Genomic DNA, 25,018 nt, shown 5'->3' with positions numbered 1-25,018 from the left:
ACTGAGTATCTCCTGAAATGGCCCAACCCATCATCTTTAATACCATCTTCAGCTAAAGGTAAAAGAACATGAGGGTAGAGGGTGTGGGAAACCAATTAAAGGCAAAACCTGAATATTCATTGGAAGGACTGATGCTGAAGCTGAAGTCCCAATACTTTGGCCACCTGATGCAAAGAGCCAACTCAATGAAAAAGACCCTGATGCTGAGAAGGATTGAGGGCAGGAGGGAAGGGGGTGACAGAGGATGTGATGGTTGGATGGCATCACCAGCTCAATAGAGATGAATTTGAGTAGACTCCAGGAAATAGTGAAGGACAGGGAAGCCTGGCATGCTGCACTTCCATGGTGCTGCAAAGAGTTGGACACAACTGAGCAACTGAATAGCAACAACAACAATCAGGCAAAGCATAACATACAGTGGTAAGATTTTACGCAGATTTAAGTCCTTGCTTTCTCCATCGATAAGAACTTCAAGAGACTTGATAATCCTCTTCCTGATGGAGAGAGAGAGACACCCTTATAAACAGAGATTTCCTTTATAAATGTAATGTATCTTTGAAAATGTTAGCTTCTAAGTTTTTAGAGCTTTTCCTATACCTGTTGTTTTTTGAAGATAATCAGCCTAAAATAGTCATTTCACCAAGCGGATATATTTAGGAGAAGGGCAAATTCTGCTCCGCTTCCTAAGGATGTGGCTTCTCTGTCATAGCTAACGGAGGATAAAATCCTCTGTCTCCTCATTAGCCCACAGATCGTCAGTAAATTTGCTGAGTTCTTTGTTTCCTTGGTTATATTTAGAGCAGGAGCTGTAGAGTCAGTCTGACTGGGTCAAACCCTCACTCTATCACTTATTTCTTATGTGACAGTTCCTTAAACCCTTGATATCTCAGTTTCTTCATCTATAAAATGGAAATGATAGTATGTACCTTATGGAGTTGCTGCTGCTGCTGCTGCTAAGTCACTTCAGTCGTGTCCGACCCTGTGCGACCCCATAGACGGCAGCCCACCAGGCTCCCCCGTCCCTGGGATTCTCCAGGCAAGAACACTGGAGTGGGTTGCCATTTCCTTCTCCAATGTGTGAAAGTGAAAAGTGAAAGTGAAGTCGCTCAGTCATGTCCGACTCATGGCGACCCGATGGACTGCAGCCTACCAGGCTCCTCTGTCCACGGGATTCTCCAGGCAAGAGTGCTGGAGTGGGGTGCCATTGCCTTCTCCTATGGAGTTGCTAAGAACGTTAAATGAAATTACAAATATAAAGTGCTTAGCAAAATACCTGGTTTATGGTAAACCCTCAATAAATATTAGCTTTTATTATTGTTATTGTTGTTACAGAAGTGAGAGATTATTATTTAGTTTTTACATCGAGAATTATAGCATAATAGTCTCTCTTTCTTATCAAATTACAGATGGGTATTTTGAGATTCTTTATTGAAAATTTATGCCTAAGGAAATGGCTTTCATGCTCTTCAAAAACACTTAAATGTCTGATTCTTATTTTAAAGGGCACAAAACCCACCATAAGACTTTAAATAACTTGTTATTTTGAACATCCTTATTCTTTCTTTGTATCTCCAAGTTTTATCATAGACCCGACACTTACCATAGTAATTTTTCTATCAAAAGGTCATTGTCAGGGACTTCTCTGGGGGCCCACTGGGTAAGACTCAGCTCTTCCAATGCAGGGAGCCCAGGTTCGATCCTTGACTGGGGATTTAAGATCCCACATGCTACAACTAAGCCCGTGCACTGCAACTGCTGACCCCACTGCTTTGGAGCCTACACATCACAGCTAGAGAGCCTGTGTGCTGCAAGGAAGACCCAGTGCGGCTGAAAAAAAAAAAAAACAACAGTCATTTTCAGTGTATAGATTATAGAAAAAGGAAAATGGCATAGATCTTGGCAATGACTCTGTTACAGGATTGACAGCATTAGACAATGAAACATTTACCTAGGTCCTCCTGCATGCCAGGCACTATTAGATGCTGAAGATACATAAAAACATGTCTCTGCACATGAAATACTGATACTCTAGTGAAGACACAAATACAGGTACAACTAATTACCAGATAATGAATAAATACTGTATCTGAGGCACAAATAAAATGCAGAGGGAGAAATCAACTCTGCCTTTTGGATGAAATCAAGGATAGCTCCAAAGAACAGGGAACATTTGAGTTGGGTCTTTTGAGTTGAACAGGATTTGGGTTGGTAGATGGGGCTCTGGAATGGGGGAGAGAGCTATTCAGGCAGAAGGAACAGCATGTAAAAAGTCATGAAACTTTGAAGGGAATTATATGAAATTGGCAGGTAGTCTGGTATGTCTAGAATAAAGCACAGTAGAGACCATGTAATTAATTATACTTAGCTAAAAATCATGGACATAGTTCTCTCATAGTGGTGAAGAGGTAATATAAAATATGAATAACTCATATTTCATGAAACAAAACTAAAGATTATGAAAGACACCATCTTAGAGAAGCTTGCTTGTAAGGTAGTACTATAGTAGGGAAATTTAGAAAAGCCATTAGGATGAGTAGCTTGAAAAGCACATGACGTTTTTGGTATGTGTGTGAGGAAGGAAGGGAAGATAAATACAGATGCTGTGAGCTGCTGGAAGCCATCGCGGGATAAACAATGGTTTGGGAGGAAGGAGATTTGTTCTGTTACTACCTGGGTGTTGACCTGGGAAAGTTGCTTAACTTTGTGGGCCTCAGTTTCCTCATTTGTAAGGTAAGGACTTTAGGTGATCTTAAAAGTCTCAAAATTTAAGGATTTATCATATTAACAATGGCTATCTCACTACTTAACTATGTTTTAATGGCTTGCCTGTTCCCCACTGAAAAATGCCCCATGATTAGTAGGTCAGGTGGCTAGATATCAATGACTAACCCTAGATAGATGGAAATACTGTTGAATCTCTGCTTTGATTTTCTACTTTCAGTATTCCTTCTCATCAATCCAAGGTCCTCGGGTGTTTTGGGCCCCTGACCCAGATATTTCCTCTGCTATGAAAGTCTGCCTGCTTGACTTTGTCAGTCACATGCCTCTAATGGGTCTTAATTAGGGTGAACATAAAACACTAAAATAATGTCTAAACAAGTTGGTGTGGCTCTGGTTTCTTATCCTGTTCAAGAATGGTCATTATTTAGATCCTACTCCATGAGGCTGCTTTCCTTGCTATCATCATTGTGATGTGGCATATTGACAGAGTACTAAATTTCTGTTGAGCAGATGGTGCCAGGATTTAGACTTGTGCTTATCGGATACAGATGGTCCAAACAGTGAACTTACCTTTTGGTTATTTTAATTTAGATCAGGTTAAACATAAACGGCTTCATAGAATTTTTCTTTTGTGACTTTTGTTTTACTAGTGATTACAGATGTTTTCTCTTATTCTTTATCCTTTTCTAGACAAAGTATTTGATTTTGATTGATACATATTTTCCCTCAGTGTTGACCCAGGTTGTCTCCCCTAATGCTGTTCTATTTGTTTCCTAGTTTTTCTGGAACAGGAGAAAACAAAACAACAAAAAACAAGCCATGCTGTTAATTAGTCTGGAAGAGAAAGCTCTGTTATTGTCAAGAGTTCTTAATCATGAACCCTCATCCCCCTCCACCCCCAGAGACAGTTGTAAGTAGCAGAGAACTTAGTATATAGGGTCTGGAGGAGCCCATGCTTGCTTTAGAGGTGAAAAACAAAACAGAGCATCAGAGAAACTGAGTGATTTATCTGAGGTCACATTGAAGTGTTTGAAAGCGTCAAGGCCATAAATGTGTCTTCAAATTCTTGTTTGGTGTTCTTTTCAGACACCAAAGTGCCTCCTGGAACCAGTCTGGTTGCTTAGCATCAGATACTGTTACTAGCAACTGGCGTTTTTCCCACATGGGGAAATTGATACCATCACTATGGAGAACACATTCCCTGCCAACTTTCTGAAAAACCACAAGTTCTGCAAATGTTTTGTGGTTCTGATTCTGAAGGTGGAGACTGTGCAACCAGATGGCTATGGACTGAAAAAAGATGTTGCAAGGAAGAAGGTAGGAGCAATAATGTTGGTTAAGAGTATAGGGTAATGAGAGAAGTAGGTGGTAAGATGCTACAGCTGAGAAGGACTCAGGAAGGCAAATATTTCACATGGATTTCCATGGTCTTCTTGAAAATTTTCAGGGGCTAACTTCTCAATGTCCCTTGGGAGTCTGTTTCAGTAATTCTCCACCCCAGAGTCAATGAACTTCTCTTCCTTTCATTTAGGAGCTTTGGTTCCCTTTAGTTTGGTAACTTTAAGTCAGAGGTTGCCACTTCTTTCCTTTTCTTTGGAGGAAGTTAGACTTGCCTAAGGAGTGTGACATAGTCAGAATGGAAACCTGTGCAGGTGAACAGCTTTATTTGCAAAGTGGAACAATAAGCAGACTTCATTCCATGCTTCTTCACAATCATCTAGTCCTGTTGACTGATCTCTGTGATAGGCTTTGCTCCTTTTTCAGGAGCATAGTGTTTTAACCTCCCAGTAGCCTTGCTGTCTGCTGAGAAGAATTGGGTTATAAGATGCTAAGATCTGGAAAAAGATGATATAATTTGGATTCACCCAAAACAATTAATTTGTGCCCTTTTAACTCATTCTTCCTCATCATTTTTTTATTTTGTCCCCATTCATCTACTGCATAATTGTTTATTGAGTGCCTTTGGGGGGCGGGGGGGCTAGGTACTAGGCATACAACTAGGGCAGGGCAAATGCTTGCCTGCAAGGAGCTTGTGGTCCAGAGGTGGATTCAGATAAGTAGGTAGACAATTGCAATCCTTCATGAGAAGCACAATATTATGATAGGAGCAAGCATGTGGGATTGAGAAGGAGTACACAGGTCAGAGAGAACCCATGGGGAACACTCGATAAATGCTTGTTGAATGAAACAAGAGTCTTAAATTATGGCTTACTGATTGTGTAATTTTTGGCTGAGCCTCAGTTGCCTTGCCTGGAAAATCCCATGGATGGAGGAGCCTGGTAGGCTGCAGTCCATGGGGTCACTAAGAGTCGGACATGACTGAGCGACTTCACTTTCACTTTTCACTTTCACACATTGGAGAAGGAAATGGCAACCCACTCCAGTGTTCTTGCCTGGAGAATCCCGGGGACGGGGGAATCTGGTGGGCTGCCCTCTATGGGGTCGCACAGAGTCGGACACGACTGAAGTGACTTAGCAGCAGCAGTTGCCTTACCTGCAAACTGGGGATGATAACACTTTCTAGAAGGCCTCTAAGAGATTTTATGAGAAGCAATTAAAAAAATGCACTTAAAAGCACTTAAGAAACCATGATGCTGTATAATGGAATTGTTAAAAGCATTGATGGTGCTCTTTCTGATCTTGTGTTTGGTCATGGTATCCGAATGTGGAAGTTATTAAGAATTTTGGGTGAATTTCCTAAGAGAGAAGATTTCTGCCAAAGGAATGTGTCTCTGGAAGCCCCTGAGAAATTTTAAAGTGTCTTCTTTACAAGACAAAAACGCATGACAGACCCTAGAGACAGTAATGAAAAATCTAATTTAGTTTGCATTTAGAGTAAAGAGAATTCTGAAAGACATTTATTTCTTCTTAAAAGAGGTTTTAAGGATATGTTTACCTCCTCAAGTCCTATTTTGACAGTTCTCTAAATTCCCAGTGATTAAATCCATGTTGTTACCAGATTCCCCTGGAAACCTTTAAAAATAGCATAATCATGAACTACCATGCCTTTTTGAATTCTGTTCAACATTGGAGCTAAGGAAAATATATGAAGAAACAAAATGGTCTTTACTATCAAGGGTCTTATAGTCTAACTGATGGTATATGACTGCCACACATAAGACGATAGTGAATGATAACTCCGTAATGCATAGATCATAAGTAAGACTGGAAGTTGAGAACTTACCTGAGGTTTATGAAGGCATTGAGATCACATTGGCTCTTGGAGGATGGACAAGATTTGGATAAGGCTGAATGGAATAGGGAAATTATTAATCTTTCCAAGTGAAAAGAAAGGCTTAAACTTTGGAAATGAATAGGATAAATAGTGCCAGTTTATGGGATTATTTTAGTTTCTTCCACTTCTCAAACGCTTTCTATATGTTAGACATCAGCTAAGAACTTTAAGTTGGGGTCCTCGATCCCTGGGAACATGGGCTGCTACCAGTCCATGGCCTCTTAGGAAACAGACCTCACGGCAGGAGGTAGGTAGCAGTGAGCTAGTGAAGCTTCGTCTGCTGCTCCACAAAGCTCTCACTACCATGTGAACCATCCTGCCCCATCCATGGAAAAATTGTCTTCCATAAAACTGGTCTTGGGTGCCAAAAACGTTGGGGATGACTGCTTTATGTATAGTAAGCTTCACAACAACCCTGTGAAGTTGGTATTATTTATACCCCACTATTACATGTGAGAAAATTGAGTTTCAGAGACATTAGGTAATGTGTCATTAGACTCATAGCTACTCAGTGGTAAAATGAAGTTTTAAACTAAGATATATCTGATCTTAAAGTCCATGTTATTAACCATCATATTATGCCATCTTCTGACTCTGTGCATCAGTTATTCAAATGAATAATTCATATTTACCAAGGAACTAGTCAGCAGTTTTGAAACTTCCCAAGTATCTCTTGAGATTAAAATCTCTTTCCTTCATCACAGTGTATGATTTTTAAAACATCACAGTATATGATTTTTTCTTTTTATTTTTAATAGTTACTTTTTAAATTTTTGAGATAATTTAAGTCTGAAAGAAAAGTTGAGAAATAATACAGTACTCTGTCTCCCTTCATTCAGCCTCTCCTTCCATTAGCATTTGATACTACTTTAAAACATTTACCCAAACTAAGACATTAACCTTAGTATAATGCTATTAGCAAAAGTACAGAACTTATTTGGATTTAACCATTCTTTCCCCAGAATATCCTTTTTCTTTCAGAGGATCCCATCCAGAGTCCTATGCTGCATTTAGTAGTCATGTCTCTATGGTATTTTCCAATCTGTGATAGTACCTTGCTGCTGCTGCTAAGTCGCTTCAGTCGTGTCTGACTCTGTGCGACCCCATAGATGGCAGCCCACCAGGCTCCCCCGTCCCTGGGATTCTCCAGGCAAGAACACTGGACTGGGTTGTCATTTCCTTCTCCAATGCATGAAATGAAAAGTGAAAGTGAAGTTGCTCAGTCGTGTCCGACTCTTCGCAACCCCATGGACTGCAGCCTACCAGGCTCCTCCATCCATGGGATTTTCCAGGCAAGAGTACTGGAGTGGGGTGCCATTGGCTTCTCCAGTGATAGTACCTTAGTCTTTCCTTAACTTTTAGGACCTTGACACTTTTGAAGAGTATTGGTCAGTTACTTTGATTAATGCTTCTCAATGTCTGATGTTTGATGATAATTTTATTGAGATTACATATTATTGAGGAAGATTCCAGAGAGTTTATGTGTCCTTCTCAGCTGTTCATATCAAGGGATAGTGCTGCTGCTTAGTCACTTCAACCATATCTGACTCTGTGCAACCCTATGGACTGCAGCCTGCCAGGCTCCTCTGTCCACAGGATGCTCTAGGCAAGAGTACTAGAATCAGTTGCCATGCCCTCCTCCAGGGGATCTTCCCACCCCAGGGATTGAACCTGGGTGTCCTGCATTGCAGGTAGATTCTTTACTGATGAGCCACCAGTGAAGCCCGTATCAAAAGGTACTTGATGATAATACATGGGTTAAAAATGTCCTTCAATGCTACTAGATTGTTTAGGTTATTGAGGAGATAAAGGAAGAAATATATCTTTGAGTATCACCTCAGATATGCAGATGACACCACCCTTATGGCAGAAAGTGAAGAGAAACTAAAGAGCCTCTTGTTGAAAGTGAAAGAGGAGAGTGAAAAAGCTGGCTTAAAACTCAGCATTCAAAATACTAAGATCATGGCCTCTGGTCTCATCACTCATGGCAAATAGATGGGGAAACAATGGAAACAGTGATGGACTTTATTTTCTTGGACTCCAGAATCACTGCAGATGGTGACTGCAGCTATGAAATTAAAAGATGCTTGCTCCTTGGAAGAAAAACTATGACCAACCTACACAGCATATTAAAAAGCAAAGACATTACTTTATCAACAATCTAGTCAAAGCTATGGTTTTTCCAGTAGTCATGTATGGATGTAAGAGTTGGACCATAAAGAAAGCTGAGTGCTGAAGAATGGATGCTTTTGAACTGTGGTGTTGGAGAAGACTCTTGAGAGTCCCTTGGACTGCAAGGAAATCATACCAGTCAATCCTAAAGGAAATCAGTCCTGAATATTCATTGGAAAGACTGAGGATGAAGCGGAAGCCCCAATACTTTGGCCACCTGATGCAAAGAACTGACTCATTGGAAAAGACCCTGATGCTAGGAATGATTGAAGGCAGGAGGAGAAGGGGATAACAAGGCTGAGATAGTCGGATGGCATCACCGACTCGATGTACATGAGTTTGAGTGGACTCTGGGAGTTGGTGATGGACCGGAAGGCCTGGTGTGCTGCAGTCCGTGGGGTCGCAAAGAGTCGGAGACGACTGAGCGACTGAACTGAACTGACTGATATCTCTGAGAACAGCTGGGTTGGTGTGCGCAGAGGTTGGCAGTGGGAGGTGATGAGCTCTCATCCTTGAATCTTACTCTTCACACTTTGAAACTACTACAGTGTAGAACGGGGCAGATTCTTCTCTCAAGTTATGTATGGTGCCTATGTCCTCTTTTCAACTCTGAAATTCACTGTGAATGGTCTTAAACTTTTGTCTGAACCTAATTTCCTGCTTCGATAGCCTGGGGGTAGTCAGAGTAGAAAGAAGGGAACTAACTGAGTAAAAAACATTCCAAATAATGCAATTCCTCTCTGACCTTACTCATGTTCTCTAAATGCTCTTCAGGAGCATTAAAGGGTGAGGTTGAAAACTCAGTGTGTGATATTCATTATGGTTGATTTGGTGACTTTATATTGAAGGACTCATGTCTGAGAATAACAGGCTATTACAGCAAAATCACTCTTCTTACAAGGGCCTTTGAATTATTATACATAATGTAGATTGGAAATTGCAATTAGATCAATTAAATACATAGTATTTTTTAGTACTAATCCCTTTCTTAATCACTAACTTTGGTGGGTATTTTAATTTTTTTCAAGAAGGCAGATGAGCCTCGTGTGTGAATAAAAATGAAAGGATTGTGAGTATAAAGAGTTTATTGCTAGTGCTCCCCTGCTGAATACAGTGATTTTCTGGTTACCTGATCTGAAATGAATTGTAAGTCAGTGGCATAAGAGAGTACAATACAATAATTCAGGGCACCATGTTTTGGCTACGAAGCATAAATATTTGAACATTTGCATTACCGTCTCTGAATGAGTGGATTAAGTAGCTATGAAATATTAACTCATGTTCTTTTGGGTATGATTGAAATATTACATTCAATCTTTACCCTCCCCCCAGGGGGAAAAAACACACAATCCCTGTGTTCTATGAAATGTGAAAGGAATCTCATTTCAGTGTCTTGCTTCATTTACCTGTGCCGTGTCGATGATACAACCTGATAACCATGTTGCAGTTGAGAATTTAAGGTTCCCATTCTGTTCTTTAGAGGAACAGTACATGAGTACACCATACTTTAGGGGCTTCCCAGGTAAAGAATCTACCTGCCAATGCAGGAGACCTGAGACATGCAGGTTTGATCCCTGAGTTGGGAAGATCCCCTGAAGAAGGAAATGGTAACCCACTCCAGTATTCTGGACAGAGGAGTCTGGCAGGCTACAGTCCATAGGGTCACAGATAGTCAGACATGACTGAAGTGATTTAGTACATATGCACAGCATACTTTACCCACTTTTTCTAAAAGTTGTTTATAAGTTGAAATTTATAAATTCAGAAGCAGAGATGGCAATCAAAACAACTTGTGGGTTTTTTTTTTTTTTTGAAAAGGAAAGTGGCTTTTGAAATATGTTAGACTTCTTATGAGTATTAAGAGATATTAAAGCAAGATCCCTTACTTCGACTTCCAAAACCAGGAAATCCTTATTTATCTAAAGACAATGTACTGGTATTCTAGTTTATAGACAGGAGTTTATGGTACTATAAAAAATATATAGTTCCTCAGTTCACTTCAGTTCGGTCGCTCAGTCATGTCTGACTCTTTACCACCCCATGAACTGCAGCATGCCAGGCCTCCCTGTCCATCACCAACAGCCGGAGTCTACCCAAACCCATGTCCACTGAGTCAGTGACGCCTTCCAACCATCTCATTTCCTGTCGTCCCCCTCTCCTCCCACCTTCAATCTTTCCAAGCATCAGGGACTTTTCAAATGAGTCAGCTCTTTGCATCAGGTGTACAAAGTATTGGAGTTTCAGCTTCAACATCAGTCCTTCCAGTGAACACCCAGGACTGATCTCCTTTAGGATGGACTGGTTGGATCTCCTTGCAGTCCAAGGGACTCTCAAGAGTCTTCTCCAACACCACAGTTCAAAAGCATTAATTCTTTGGTGCTCAGCTTGCTTTATAGTCCAACTCTCACATCCATACATGACTACTGGAAAAACCATAGCCTTGACTAGATGGACCTTTGTTGACAAAGTAATATCTCTGCTTTTTAATAGACTGTCTAGGTTGGTCATAACTTTCCTTCCAAGGTGTAAGCATCTTTTAATTTCATGGCTGGAATTACCATCTGCAGTGATTTTGGAGCCCCCCAAAATAAAGTCAGCCACTGTTTCCACTCTTTCCCCATCTATTTGCCATGAAGTGATGGGACTGGATGCCATGATCTTAATTTTCTGAACGTTGAGCTTTATGCCAGCTTCTTCACTCTTCTCTTTGACTTTCATCAAGAGGCTCTTTAGTTTCTCTTCACTTTCTGCCTTAAGGGTGGTGTTATTTGCATTTCTGAGGTTATTGATATTTCTCCCGGCAGTCTTGATTCCAGTTTGTGCTTCATCCAGCCCAGTGTTTCTCATGATGTAATCTGCATATAAGTTAAATAAGCAGGGTGACAATATACAGCCTTGACATACTCCTTTTCCTATTTGGAACCAGTCTGTTGGTCCATGTCCAGTTCTAACTGTTGCTTCCTGACCTGCCTACAGGTTTCTCAAGAGGCAGGTCAATTGGTCTGGTATTCCCATCTCTTTCGGAACTTTCCACAGTTTATTGTGATCTACACAGTCAAAGGCTTTGGCATAGTCAATAAAGCAGAAATAGATGTTTTTCTGAAACTCTCTTGCTTTTTTGAAGATCTAGCGAATGTTGGCAATTTGATCTCTCATTCCTCTGCCTTTTCTAAAACCAGCTTCAACATCTGGAACTTCACGGTTCATGTATTGCTGAAGCCTGGCTTGGAGAATTTTGAGCATTATTTTACTAGCGTGTGAGATGAGTTCAGTTGTGCGATAGTTTGAGCATTCTTTGGGATTGCCTTTCTTAGGGACTGGAATGAAAACTGACCTTTTCCAGTCCTGTGGCCACTGCTGAGTTTTCCAAATTTACTGACATATTGAGTGCAGCACTTTCACAGCATCATCTTTCAGGATTTGAAGTAGCTCAACTGGAATTCCATCACCTCCACTAGCTTTGTTCGTAGTGATACTTCCTAAGGCACACTTGACTTCACATTCCAGGATGGCTGGCTCTGGGTGAGTGTGAGTGATCACACCATCATGATTATCTGGGTTGTGAAGATCTTTCTTGTACAGTTCTTCTATGTATTCTTGCCACCTCTTCTTAATATCTTCTGCTTCTGTTAGGTCCATACCATTTCTGTCCTTTATCAAGCCCATCTTTGCATGAAATGTTTCCTTGGTATCTCTAATTTTATTGAAGAGATCTCTAGTCTCTCCCTTTCTATTGTTTTCCTCTATTTCTTTGCATCGATCGCTGAGGAAGGCTTTCTTATCTCTCCTGGCTATTCTTTAGAACTCTGCATTCAAATGGGTATATCTTTCCTTTTCTCCTTTGCTTTTTGCTTCTCTTCTTTTCTCAGCTATTTGTAAGGCCTCCTCAGACAGCCATTTTGCTTTTTTGCATTTCTTTTTCTTGGGGATGGTCTTGATCCCTGTCTCCTGTACAATGTCACGAACCTCCGTCCATAGTTCATCAGGCACTCTGTCTATCAGATCTAGTCCCTTAAATCTATTTATCACTTCCACTGTATAGTCATAAGGGATTTGATTTAGATCATACCTGAATGGTCTAGTGTTTTTCCCCACTTTCTTCAATTTAAGTCTGAATTTGGCAATAAGGAGTTGATGATCTGAGCCACAGTCAGCTCCCGGTCTTGTTTTTGTTGACTGTATAGAGCTTCTCCATCTTTGGCTGCAAAGAATATAATCAGTCTAATTTCGGTGTTGACCATCTGGTGATGTCCATGTGTGGAGTCTTCTCTTGTGTTGTTGGAAGAGGGTGTTTGCTATGACCAGTGCATTCTCTTGGCAGAACTCTATTAGCCTTTGCCCTGCTTCATTCTGTACTCCAAGGCCAAATTTGCATGTTACTCCAGGTGTTTCTTGACTTCTTACTTTTGTATTCCAGTCCCCTATAATGAAGAGGACATCTTTTTTGGGTGTTAGTTCTAGAAGGTCTTGTAGGTCTTCACAGAACTGTTCAGCTTCTTCAGCATTACTGGTCAGGGCATAGACCCGGATTACAGTGCTTAGCAGGTGTCTTGTGTAGAAAGTAATGAGCATTTAACTACAATACAATTTTATTACCATTATCATTATTATTATTGAATAAATACAAACCATAGGCAATTATATACTTCCTCCATCTCAAAACACGCTTACCAACTTCCCAACTAATGTGTCACTCTTGTCACATCTTTTTAATTCTACATGGATCTTACATCTCACCAGACATTATAGTAATCTTATACAGTCAATATTTATTAATAAGCCAATGGTGGTAGTGGTTTAGTCGCTAAGTCATGTCTGACTCTTTGTGAGCCCATGGACTGTAGCCAGCCAGGGTTCTCCATCCGTAGGATTCTCGGGTAAGAACACTGGAGTGGTTAGCCATTCCCCTCTCCAGGGGATTGTCCTGACCCAGGGATCAAGCCCAGGTCTCCTGCACTGCAGGCAGGTTCTTTACCAACTGAGCTACCAGGGACACCCTAATAAACCAATATTGACACATTATCATTAACTGAAGTTCGTAATTTATTCAGATTCCTTTGTTTTTACCTAATGTCCTTTTTTCTGTTCTAGGATTCCATCCAAGATACCATGTTACGTATAGTTTTCTTATTTCCTGAGGTTCATCTTGGCCAATGTTTTTGTAATTATTAGACTGGGGTTGTGGGCTTCTGGGAGGAAAACCATAGAGGTAAAATGCTATTTTTATGATGTCATATCACAGGTTCACACTATTGTTGACATCATTTTATTGTTGACCTTAATCCTTTGAATTAGTGGTTGTCAAGTTTCTTTACTCTAAGTTTACTCTCTGTCTCTCTTTTTTTTAATCTTTTCAAACTGTACTCCTTGGGGAGAAGTCCTATGCCCACTCACACTTAAGAAGTGGAGTTATATTCCTCCTCAAGGGCACAAAATCCACTTAAATTATTTTGAATTCTTCTACATGAGAGCTTTGTCTCTTTTTTCCCATTTATTTCTTTACTCATTTATTTATGCTGTGGACTTTTACTTCATATTTTGAGTTATAATGCAGCTTTATATTAAAACTTTATTTTGTTATTCAAGTTGTTTTGGCTTTGGTACTTTGGAACTCTTTCAGTGACTCCCATATTCCTTTGATATAAGTCCATCTTTGTCAGTATTTTGTTTTTGCGGGGTTTTTTTTTGGGGGGGAGCACTTCATTATTTCTGTTACTATAAGATTCTCCAAGTTTATTTTGAATATTTCCTACCCTTGTCCTGGGATCAGCCATTTCCCTGAGGAGCCCTGGTTTCTTTTCGAATAATAGTATTAGAAATCAAAATCAAGTTGCTGATGAACTCATTACTTCTGAAGTGATATTGCTTCTAGTTTCTCTTATCTGACATAGCAAGGGCATAAGTGTATGTTTACTAATCTTGTAAATGTGTGTGTATTCAGTCTCTCAATCATGTCTGATTCTTTGCGACCCAATGGACTGTAGCCTGTCAGGCTCCTCTGTCCATGGAATTTTCCAGACAAGAATACTGGAGTGGGTTGCCATTTCCTCTTCCAGGGGATCTTTCCAAACCAGGGATGGAACACGCATCTCCTGCTTCTCCGGCATTGCAGGCAGATTCTTTATCACTGAGCCACACCAGGGAAGCCCAGCCATGTATATATACATAGCTATATCTATTATTTACCTACCTACCTACCTACCTACCTACCTACCTATTATACAGATAGTACAACTATCTTCATCTGTATTAAGCTGTATAGGAGATCTTGCTTCCTCCCCTTGTTTTTCTGTAAACACCCCCCGCCCCTGCCAACAGGGAGAAACTTGTTCCTGCTTTTTGCTATCCATTTACCTAGTTGTTCAATTCCAATGTGCATGCATAGCAATTTCAGAGTTGGTAACCTGTACCCTGTGGCATACAACCTAACCAACCAGAGGACAGTGCTTATGTACAATTTCTTTTACATTTAGTTTTATGGACTCTATATATTTCCAGCATTACTTAGGTTGGTATCTTTTCCCTGCATCCTTTTCAGTGAGATTATTTCATACATTTGCAATATGATCAGATTGATTTGCTTCCCACCCCTCCTTTAATGCTTTTTATTTTCACATGTTTATTCTGGATATTTTCTTTTGACCTATGTTCTAGTTTACTAACTTGCTCTTCAACTGAATTTACTGTACTATTAAAAACCTTCATTGGGTTCTTAATTTTGATTATTATAATTTTCAATTACATGTTTTTCCATTGATTCTTTTTAATAGTTTTCAGTCCCCTGTCAAAATTCCTAATTATGTCTATCAATTCTTTGAACATATAGTCTGTATCTCATAACTTTATTACTTGGATCTCATGTGAGTTTATTTATATTGTCTGTTTTTCTTCTCTCAGTTTGTGATCGTTTTTTTCTTATTTCTTCTTCTGCCTGGTTGGTTTTTTTTTTTTTTATTAATTGAATTCCCTCTTGATTTCAGTACTGTGCTGGATACTGGGAATTTCAGAGAAAATATGCATATTTATACAATCTTTGTCCCTGAGGCACTTACAGCCTCGTAAGGGAGATACAAATTAATTAAAGAATCAAACCAATCAGTGTAAAGTCATAACTGTGATATATACTTTCATGGAGAGGGCTGTGTTTCTATAGGAATATATAATAAGAGGATAGAAGATTTGATCTCATCATAGAGGTTAGGGAAAACATCCTCAAGAAGTGACAGTTGCTATGAGACTTAAGTATGGGGGTTGGTAAGATACATGGAGGAAATAAGGGTATTCCAGGCCAAAGGACTACCATCTGCAAAAGTTCTGAGGTTACAGGGAGAATCACATGTTCAAAGACCTTAAAGAAGTTCCAGATGGTCTAGAAGGCAGAGGCAGGAGGAAGTGGACCATCATGTGGGGTTGAGAGACACGCAAGGCTCAGACCTTGCAGTGCTTTGTGGCAATGCTGAGGATTCTGGTCTTCATCCCAAGGACAGTGAGGGGGCCATTGAAGTGTTCAGAGAAATGATGTGATGATGAGGATGCCATATCCCAGAGATCAGATGATGTTTGGGCATACAGATGGCCCTCGTTGGGCTTCATATCAGCTGGTTGGGATTTCCCAGGTGGCACTAGTGGTAAAGAACTTGCCTGCCAAAGCAGGAGACATAAAAGACACAAGTGCAGTTCCTGGGTCAGGAAGATCCCCTGGAGGAGGGCATGGATACCCACTCCTGTATTCTTGCCTGGAGAATCCCATGGACAGAGGAGACTGACGGGCTACAGTCCATAGGATTGCAAAGAGTCAGACACGACTGAAGCTACTCAGCATGCACACCTCTTTATTTGGTCTTATCAAAGATTCTGGCCATGCAAATCAGATTGAGTTGCTCTCCTAATTAAAACTATCCATTGGCTTCTCATTGCCTTTAGACTAAAATCTAAATTGCTTTTTGTAAACTGAATCTCCAAGACCCGTGCTATGTATTGCCTGACCAACCTACGTCATGATACCCTCCTCTTCACTCATTGTGTTCCTTCTGTAAGGGACTTATTTCTGTCTCTTGAATTTGCTAAAATTGCTTCATTTTTAGGGACTTGCATTTGCTGTTCTCTTTTTCTGGAGTTTTCTTCCTACTTTTTTTTTTTATATTAGAGACTCTGTGATTTTTCCAATTGTCGACCATGTGTTATTTCTCAAGAAGTTCTTTTGTAATCATTATGATTTTCTTCATAGTACTTCTCATCCTCTGAAAGTATTCATGTTTTTATTTACACATTCACTATTATCCCACCCCCTACCCCAAAAGGTATCTTATCTGATTAGTTTGTCACTATATTCCCAGCACCTCATACAACATCTGGCACATACTATGCACTCAAGTGAGAAGAAAAGGAGGAGGTAGGGAGAAAAAAAAAACAATTCTCTCTTTTAATCAAATAAAAAACATTTATCACATATTATCTTCACAGTGTAGCTATAGTTTTTCCCCCATTGATTAATACATATCATGTTATAGACCTTACAAATGGTAAAGTATTTCTTGTGGGTTTTTGTACTAAGAATACAAATTCAATAAGTCAGGCCATATCTATTGTACACATGAAAACAAGGCTTGTAGGGACCAGATAACCTCCTGGCATTTACTCTGCTTTAAGTGACAGTCTGACCTAACCTTCAATCCTTGTCTCTTGACTGAGTCTGCTGTTCTTCCCATGCTAGTTCTCTATGATACCATAGGGACTGATATTGTCACAAGAAGCAGAATATAACCGAATGGGTCAGATAAAATTAGAAGTGGTTTCAAATTTTGCTGACTCGAGTCTTTGCACATTTTTAGAATCACACTCAGATTTATTAATATCTTCTGGCTCTGGCATGTTTAAATAACTTTCTTCAATTTACATACCTATTTCTTTGACTGACCACTGGCAGTGTAACTGAGGATACAGCCAATCTCACTTAAAACCTACTCCTTTAAAAATGTTAAACTAATTATACAGTCTCTGGGGCTTTAGAATCTCTGTGAAGCCTGAATTAACAATGGGTTCCAATATGTTTACAAACTACAGGGCTTTTCACAGCATTCAGAGAAAGTGAGGGGGCTGTGAGCCATTTCCACCTGGGGATGATTCTGGCACAGCCATCTTTCTACTAAACTGTATACGTCTTGGAATGAAGGTTAGATTTACATCTAGGGATATTTCTGGCACAGCTGTACAGAAGAGGAGTGCACGGGCTCTTTCTGCAGAAGTCTACTGCCATGCCAGTCCCGCCATGACAACAGTGATGCACATTTAGCAGAGGCGGTGCTTCAAAGGGCCGGGAAAGTGCTCTCCGCTCAGGGATTCTGTATCACTGAAGTCACACAGTTGACATTTTGCTCTGAAATTCTCTGCCTTTACTCCCTTCACTTTTTTCTTTGTCTCTAGTTTGCTTTTCTTACTTCATTGTACTTGGAACTGTGTGTGTATTGGCTGGTGGGGCAGAGATGCAAAATCTTGCTTTAGTTCTAAGAAGTATATGGTTTAGTAGGAAGATATAGAGGGCCTCCCATGTGGCTGGGTGGTGGAGAATCTGTCTGCCCATGTAGGAGACTCAGGAGATGTGGGTTCGATCCCTGGGTCAGGAAGAGGCCCTGGAGAAGGAAATGGCAACCCACTCCAGTATTCTTGCCTAAGAAATCTCATGGACAGAGGAGCCTGGCAGGCTACAGTTCATAGGGTTGCAAAGAGTCAGATACAACGGAGTGACTGAGCATGCATGCAGGAAGATATAGAACTTAGTTTTAAACAACTATAATGGAAATTAAAATTTGGGATAGAAGTAGCCTAGAATGTATGGTTAAAAACTTGCTTTTTAGTGTCAGTCAGACTTGGAGTTCAGTTTGAGACTCTACTATTGGGTTGTCCAAGAAGTTTGTTCAGGTTTTTCTGTAATATCTTAGGAAAAAAAAAAATTCTTGGCCAACCCAATACTTATAAGTTAGGTTGTTTTAGACAAAATACTTAGCATTCCTAAGATTTGATTTTCTCATCTGGAAAATTGGGGTAACAATAACTATATGTGTCATTTCACACTATTTCATTCATGATACATTTATGTAAATGGACTAATACAGTTCTTGGCATGTAGTAACTGCTTGATAAATGTTAGCCTTTATCATTAATATATATATATGTATATAAATTTTAAATTGGTTTCAATTCCTTCTGCTCTTAGTGCATGACTGCATTTTGCATTAAGGAAATACCATTAGTACAGTTGGAAAAGGGAAAAGTACAGGATGTGTGGCGAAGTGGCCAGTCTCAGTTTGGCCAGATTCTGTGATCTGTATAGAGAAATCTTGAAATATAAGTGATGAATCAATGAGGGTCACTTAAGGTGACGCTTGAAGAGTTTTGAGTGACAAATCTATATTTAAATCAACATGTACGGATAGGTAGTGAAGGACAGCATACTGTTTAAAAGGAAGTTCTGGAGTCAAAGTACTCAGGTTCACCCCCGGCTCCACTGTTGACTGCTGCATGATGTTGGGCTAATTAATATATATATATAATTTCTATCTGCCTCAGTTTCCTCATGGTTAACAATATTACTAATATCAAAGGCTTCTTGTGAACATGGTGAGATATTGCAAGTTCATTATTAGCTGAGAGCCTGCAGAACACTAAATAAATGGTAGCTATTATTATTATTGTTAGTGTTATTTCAACTGAACTGAGTAGTTGATTTGCAAGTAGCAGAAACAAAAGACAGCCCTTTTAGTGTTATTTTCTAACTAAAATGGGCATGGTGATAAAGTTTGAGTAAGACAGCCATGAAAAGTAGCATTTTAAACCTCTTCTCCAATCCCCAAAGTTTTAGGTTTTCTCCAATAGGTTCCTGACCATTTATGCAGTCAATTTCTATGCAGAGTAGCACGTGCATGTGCAATTTCCATATACCAACATGTCACTGGCAGCTTATAGTGTGTGAACTATCAATATAGTGTAGGTAGTAAATCTATTTCTGAACATCGTGTGTATATTAGCTTTTGTAAGTTGAAAATTTTAAGGAAAAAGAAGTCTTTATTCAGAAAAATGCTGTCATTAATCTATTTTTAAAATGCAAGAGACCAGTGCCCACTCCACTTATCATCTTTCTAAATCCAAGTATCCATGTGACGATTTATTTGGGTGGGCAAAGGCTGCATAAATATTTTCTAGTAAATAGCATCATGGAGAGAGCTACCAAAAGCCAAATCAGAATTAATCTTGATCCTTTTATTTTCTGTTTTCGGAAAGTCTGCAAGTGTTTCAACCTGCTATTGTTAATTTTCTGTGTGTCAGTTTTCCTTGGGTGCCAACATTGGACAGGTGGCCTAATGCTTTCCTTGAAAACTTAAAGTAGATGAATAATAAATGGGAATTTCACTTCCTTAGAAAAACTAAAAGAGCCAAGAGTTTTCACCTTTGATTAGTACAGGCTAGGGTGACAATTGGCACCTGCGGTCTCACAGGTGAATTTTTTTCTCAGTGGGGTTCAAACAGATCACAAAGAATCATTCTACTGAGTTTCTTGGATTTCAGTGTGATTATGAGGCTCATGTCAGAAACCTTAATGGAACATTTTGCTGGAAAAGACATGCAACTAGATCATGCTACATTAAGCAAGTTTCAGGGAAAAGGCTGAGTGTCAGAGAAGTTTCATCCATCTGGAACTGTCTCTAACTCAGTGATTACAGCTTGGAGATTGCAGCCTAAGGCAGGTTCTTTTTTTTCTCATCTCCTTCTATCTTGTTTTTCTCCTCCCCTTGCTCTTCCTCTTTTCCATCCTCACTAGGAGTTGATGTCTCTACTGTCAGGAACTTGTTTGGTCAATGACCACAAGGAACTCAGTAGGTAATTTCTATGACCTGTTGTTTAAAGCCAGCCATGTCCAGAGCTATATCTAAGTCTCTTAATAGAGTAGAATTAATAGTATTGTAATTTAGATGTATCTATTTGGGAAGGGATCCCAATTCCATTCAGGATATTGTATGCTTCAAGATTCATGGTCATCTTGCTGTGTCTCACACCAAACCCCCTTTCGTTGTCATCTTTATCCCCAAGCCAGCATATTTTCTTCTGCTACCGTGCCAACAATTATTACATATTTACATACTATGTGATTATATATTACAGAAATATATCCTATATATCACTTCTCTTCTAGTTATGGAATATTGGAAGCTGGGTATCAGTAAACGTTTTTTATTATGATAATCCTCAAATAGCTATAAAAATAGTGAGAGTAGTGTAGTGCACCCATTTCAGGGACTAGGATACTTCATGTGTTCGTGTGTCCTCATGAGCACCAGAATTGTGACTGGCACAGAACACGTACTTTATACAAGTTTCCTCATCAAGATGATTGTATGTTCATCAAATTTATTTCTTTTTTAAAAAATAGGGAAGAACTTTGTATAATTTCTGTACTTGGAGACCTTCTTCCCTTTTTGAGGTGTTCAAAAATGAACTTCTTGCCTCCATGTGGCTATAGAAAATAACAGAATCTTTGTTTTTTTTTTTTTAAAAGAGGATCATGTGGTCATATTTTTGTAGTTTTCTCAAGATCTTATAGTTGATTGGAGAGGAACTTATAACAGGCTTTCTCCTATCCTAAAAAAAGTGTCCCTTATTACAAGTTGAAATGGTGGCTCTTTGAAGGTAGTTAACCTTGAGAGATTAAATGCTTCTAAAAGAGAAGAAAATATACGTCTACTAATACCAAATTAAATGCAAATGGAATCTGGAAGCATGTTTTATACTTAGACCTTTAAAAACAGTTGTTTCATATAAAAGTCTCTGTTTTTCTTTATCAGGGATTTTAAAAAGGATTGTTGTCAGATACGTTTTTACTAAATCACCATTGATCCCACCTGGGACTTTGGAAAGAAGCAGGCAGTTGATTGTGGGCATCTCTAGGGTAACAACCTGTTGTCTATGGGTCTGTGTATCTAAGGCCTGGGTAGGTTTCTGGACAAAACCAATCTGGTTGGCAAATGCACATGCTAGCACTCACTACATTATCTGGAAAGTGCTTTCCTTAAGATAAAGTGGACAACCCAACCAGAACTCCTTCTTCCTTTTTGAATGTGTTGCCTCTTGCTCCAACTAATTTCTGACATTGAAGGAAGAAACCAAATCACCTTTGACTCTAGAAAAAATGTAGTTCCTGAAGCTCAGAGTGAGTTCATTTCTAGAAGCAATTTATCTTGCTTGCAGCACATCATCAGACAATCGAGGGACATATACAATTATCAACATTTAGCAAAGAGGACAGCTTCAGTCAATTAAGTGCCCTCTTCGGCAACACATGTACTAAAACTTGAACTATATAGAGAAGCTTAGCATGGCCCCCATAGCAAGGATGACATGCAAATTTGTGAGGTGTTCCATATTTTGGGGTCTTCCCTGATGGCTCAGATGGCAGAAAATCTGTCTGCAATATAGGAGACCCAGGTTTGATCCCCAGGTTGGGAAGACCCTTTGGAGAAGGGAATGGCTACCCACCACAGTATTCTTGCCTGGAGAATTTCATGGACAGAGAAGCCTAGCAGGCTATAGTCCATGGGGTCACAAAGAGTGAGATATAACTGAAGACTAACTCTTTCACTTTTAAAACCAAGCATAGAATTTTGAGCAAATAAAAACCTTTGAGAATGTGTGACTCTCTTACAAATGATAAAGTGGAGATTTGGAGAAATTAAGTGGTTTAACTGAATTCATACAGATAATTACTGGCAGAAGTATATTTCTAGAAGTAGGTTCCTGGCTCATTTATAATCACCCAGGGAGATAATAATACTGTATATGCCAGGCCTATACTTCTTCCATCTTTTCTTCCACAAATTGTACTGGGATGCTTTCAAACCTCCAGTGGATAAAATGAGATTATGTTGCTATTGTCTGGGCTTGAATCCAGGCATATCAGATCTAGATGCCCCCTTTCTCAAACTGTGTTCTTCACTGACCAAGAATTACCTGTGAGAACAGGTACAGCATCATATGAACAGAAGAAAAAAGTGCAGTGGTGATTCTTTGAAAGGATACAAACATCATATTTTCCATTCTGTTCCTACTATTTGGAATCAAAAGACAAAGAAAGTCTTTGATTACTCTTAAGTGCTGTAGTCTTGATCAAAACAGTTGACTTCTATGGACCTCTTTTATCTCATTAAAAAAAAGTGATTAGGGAGATTGCAAAGTATTGTGCTAAGAGACAGATTGTCAGATTATCTGTTGTAGGTAAATCTGTCTGGCTTCTGCAAACAGAATCATCTATAAGTTAGTTTTTAAGAACAGAATATAAATTTACATCCATATGTTCATTATTATCTGTGTTGCATTAAGGACAGTATCAAGGAAGACAAGCAACTGTGATCTCCAAAAAGTCCCCAAGGGACCTTTTACTAGTGATATTCTGTCTACCTGACTTCCCCTGGGGATAGGCAAAAAGGAACATCTTCTTAGCAACACTGCAAAAGCAACAAAAAGTCCTAAGAGGCTTAGTGATCAAACTGGGAAGTTTTTGCTAAAGGAAAATCATAGTTTACTAGAATTTTAGGACTTTAATACCACTGCCTGTGAAGAATATGAGCCATCAATGGGATTACACATATTAGGTGAAACAGAAGCTCAGATAGTAAGTGTGATCAACATCGTCTATATAGAACTTGAGAAAGTGTTTATTGATAACAAAATCTCTAAGCTATTAACAGTCTTTCTAAGCGGGGAGTAGTGAAAGATCAGAATATACAAGGTGAACGCTGTGGCAAAAATTTTGCCTTTTTTAAGCAATATGTGCATCATGCAAAATGATGGGCTTGATGAAGCACAAGCTGGAATCAAGATGGCCAGGAGAAATATTAATAAGCTCAGATATGCAGATGACACCACCCTTTTGACAGAAAGTGAAGAAGAACTAAAGAGCCTCTTGATGAAAGTGAAAGAGGAGAGTGAAAAAGGTGCCTTAAAACTCAACATTCAGAAAACTAAGATCATGGTATCCAGTCCCATCACTTCATGGCAAATAGATGGGGAAACAATGGAAACAGTGAGACTTTATTTTCTTGGGCTCCAAAATCACTGCAGATGGTGACTGCAGCCATGAAATTAAAAGATGCTTGCTCCTTAGAAGAAGCAAGCAATATGTAGACCATAATCACTAAGATTTTTTTATATTATTTCATTCTACTTTATATTTCAGATACACACAAACACATATATATATATCTGCAGCCCTCCCAAATATTTTTTAGAGGGCAGAGGTATCTGCATTACTTACCCCAATGTCCCCCAAAGCATGATATTGAAATACTGAATTCAAGGAATTGCTTTTATTCTAAAACACGCCTGCCACCACCACCACAGTACAGTAACCTCAGTTTCAGATAATTGTAGGAGAAAGTTTTTATAAATATTCATGAATAATAAAATGAATCATTTTTTACCTGCAAGGTAGGACCAGTTCAACTGAAGGCTCCCATGGTTAGTGAATCACTAAGACAAACTATTTGTTTCAAGTTTGCAAATCCTGAAATTGTTTCAAGCAACCATTTCCCTTTTCTTCATCTCGAAGTAATTAACATAAGTTTAGGCATAGCTTCTTGTTATACTCTTGGAGGTCAGATTATCATGGCACAGTATTTGAGACCACCAACTTCACCTAGGATCCCCCAACATCATGTTATCAGCCCCAGAAAGCTGGAAGACCTAGATTGCTAGGAGCTATTTAGATCATCTGTAGCCACATTTTCCCTTGGACTCTGTGTACATCTTTCTTAATTCATTGAGCTATACTCCAGTGTTTCAATTTCACCAACATTTATACTATTTGAGACTTTTATTTTTTTATGTATCAAACATAGTATATTTGCTGTGTGTCAGAAGACTCAATCTTATTTCCTAGAAATAATAAAATATGTTAAATCAAGACACAGTGGCCAAAGACACGGGAAGAACACTGTATTCATACAGTGTTCTGAGTGCCCTGGGCCTTTATAAGGTACCTACAGACTGTAGTTCCTGCCCTCAAATAAATCTATAAATGAGGAGATAGGTGTTGTCATGGTTTAATCATAGGTATTTATCATGTTATTCAAGTGTTTGATGTGTTTTTTAAATGACTAACTTGAATAACATGGTAAATACCTATGATCAAACCATTACAGCATTTAAATGTACCCGAAAAGTGCATTTTATGGCAGAAGAAGAACTAAAGAGCCTCTTGATGAAAGTGAAAGAGGAGAGTGAAAAAGTTGGCTTAAAGCTCAACATTCAGAAAACTAAGATCATGGCATCTGGTCCCATCACTTCATGGCAAATAGATGGGGAAACAGTGGAAACAGAGGCAGATTTATTTTTTGGGGCTCCAAAATCACTGTAGATGGTGACTACAGCCATGAAATTAAAAGACGCTTACTCCTTGGAAGGAAAGTAGTGACCAACCTAGACAGCATATTAAAAAGCAGAGACATTACTTTGCCAACAAAGGTCCATCTAGTCAAAGCTATGGTTTTTCCAGGAGTCATGTATGGATTTGAGAGTTGGACTATTAAGAAGCTGAGCACTGAAGAATTGATGCTTTTGAACTGTGGTGTTGGAGAAGACTCTTGAGAGTCCCTTGAGCTGCAAAGAGATCCAACCAGTCCATCCTAAAGGAAATCAGTCCTGAATATTCACTGGAAGGACTGATGTTGAAGCTGAAACTCCAATACTTTGGCCACCTGATGTGAAGAGCTGACTCATTTGAAAAGACCCTGATTCTGGGAAAGTTTGAAGGCAGGAGGAGAAGGGGATGACAGAGGATGAGATGGCTGGATGGCATCACCGACTCAATGGACATGAGTTTGAGCAAACTTTGGGAGTTGGTGA

The 25,018-nt window shown here is 39.3% G+C and overlaps 1 protein-coding gene and 1 non-coding gene across 2 annotated transcripts in view; both read left to right on the top strand.

Moving 5' to 3' along the window:
* Window positions 1–25,018, top strand: part of KCTD16 (potassium channel tetramerization domain containing 16) — a 286,438-nt gene that overhangs the window by 28,101 nt on the left and 233,319 nt on the right. The window lies entirely within an intron of this gene.
* LOC122441100 lies at window positions 21,440–21,547 on the top strand. Its single transcript, XR_006269243.1, has one exon. It is a non-coding gene; the product is annotated as a U6 spliceosomal RNA (small nuclear RNA).

Source organism: Cervus canadensis, chromosome 4 (assembly GCF_019320065.1).
Source record: "Cervus canadensis isolate Bull #8, Minnesota chromosome 4, ASM1932006v1, whole genome shotgun sequence".
NCBI classification, from domain to species: domain Eukaryota; kingdom Metazoa; phylum Chordata; class Mammalia; order Artiodactyla; family Cervidae; genus Cervus; species Cervus canadensis.
Note: the sequence above shows the minus strand (reverse complement) of the source record. Positions and strands in the feature narration are given on the sequence as shown.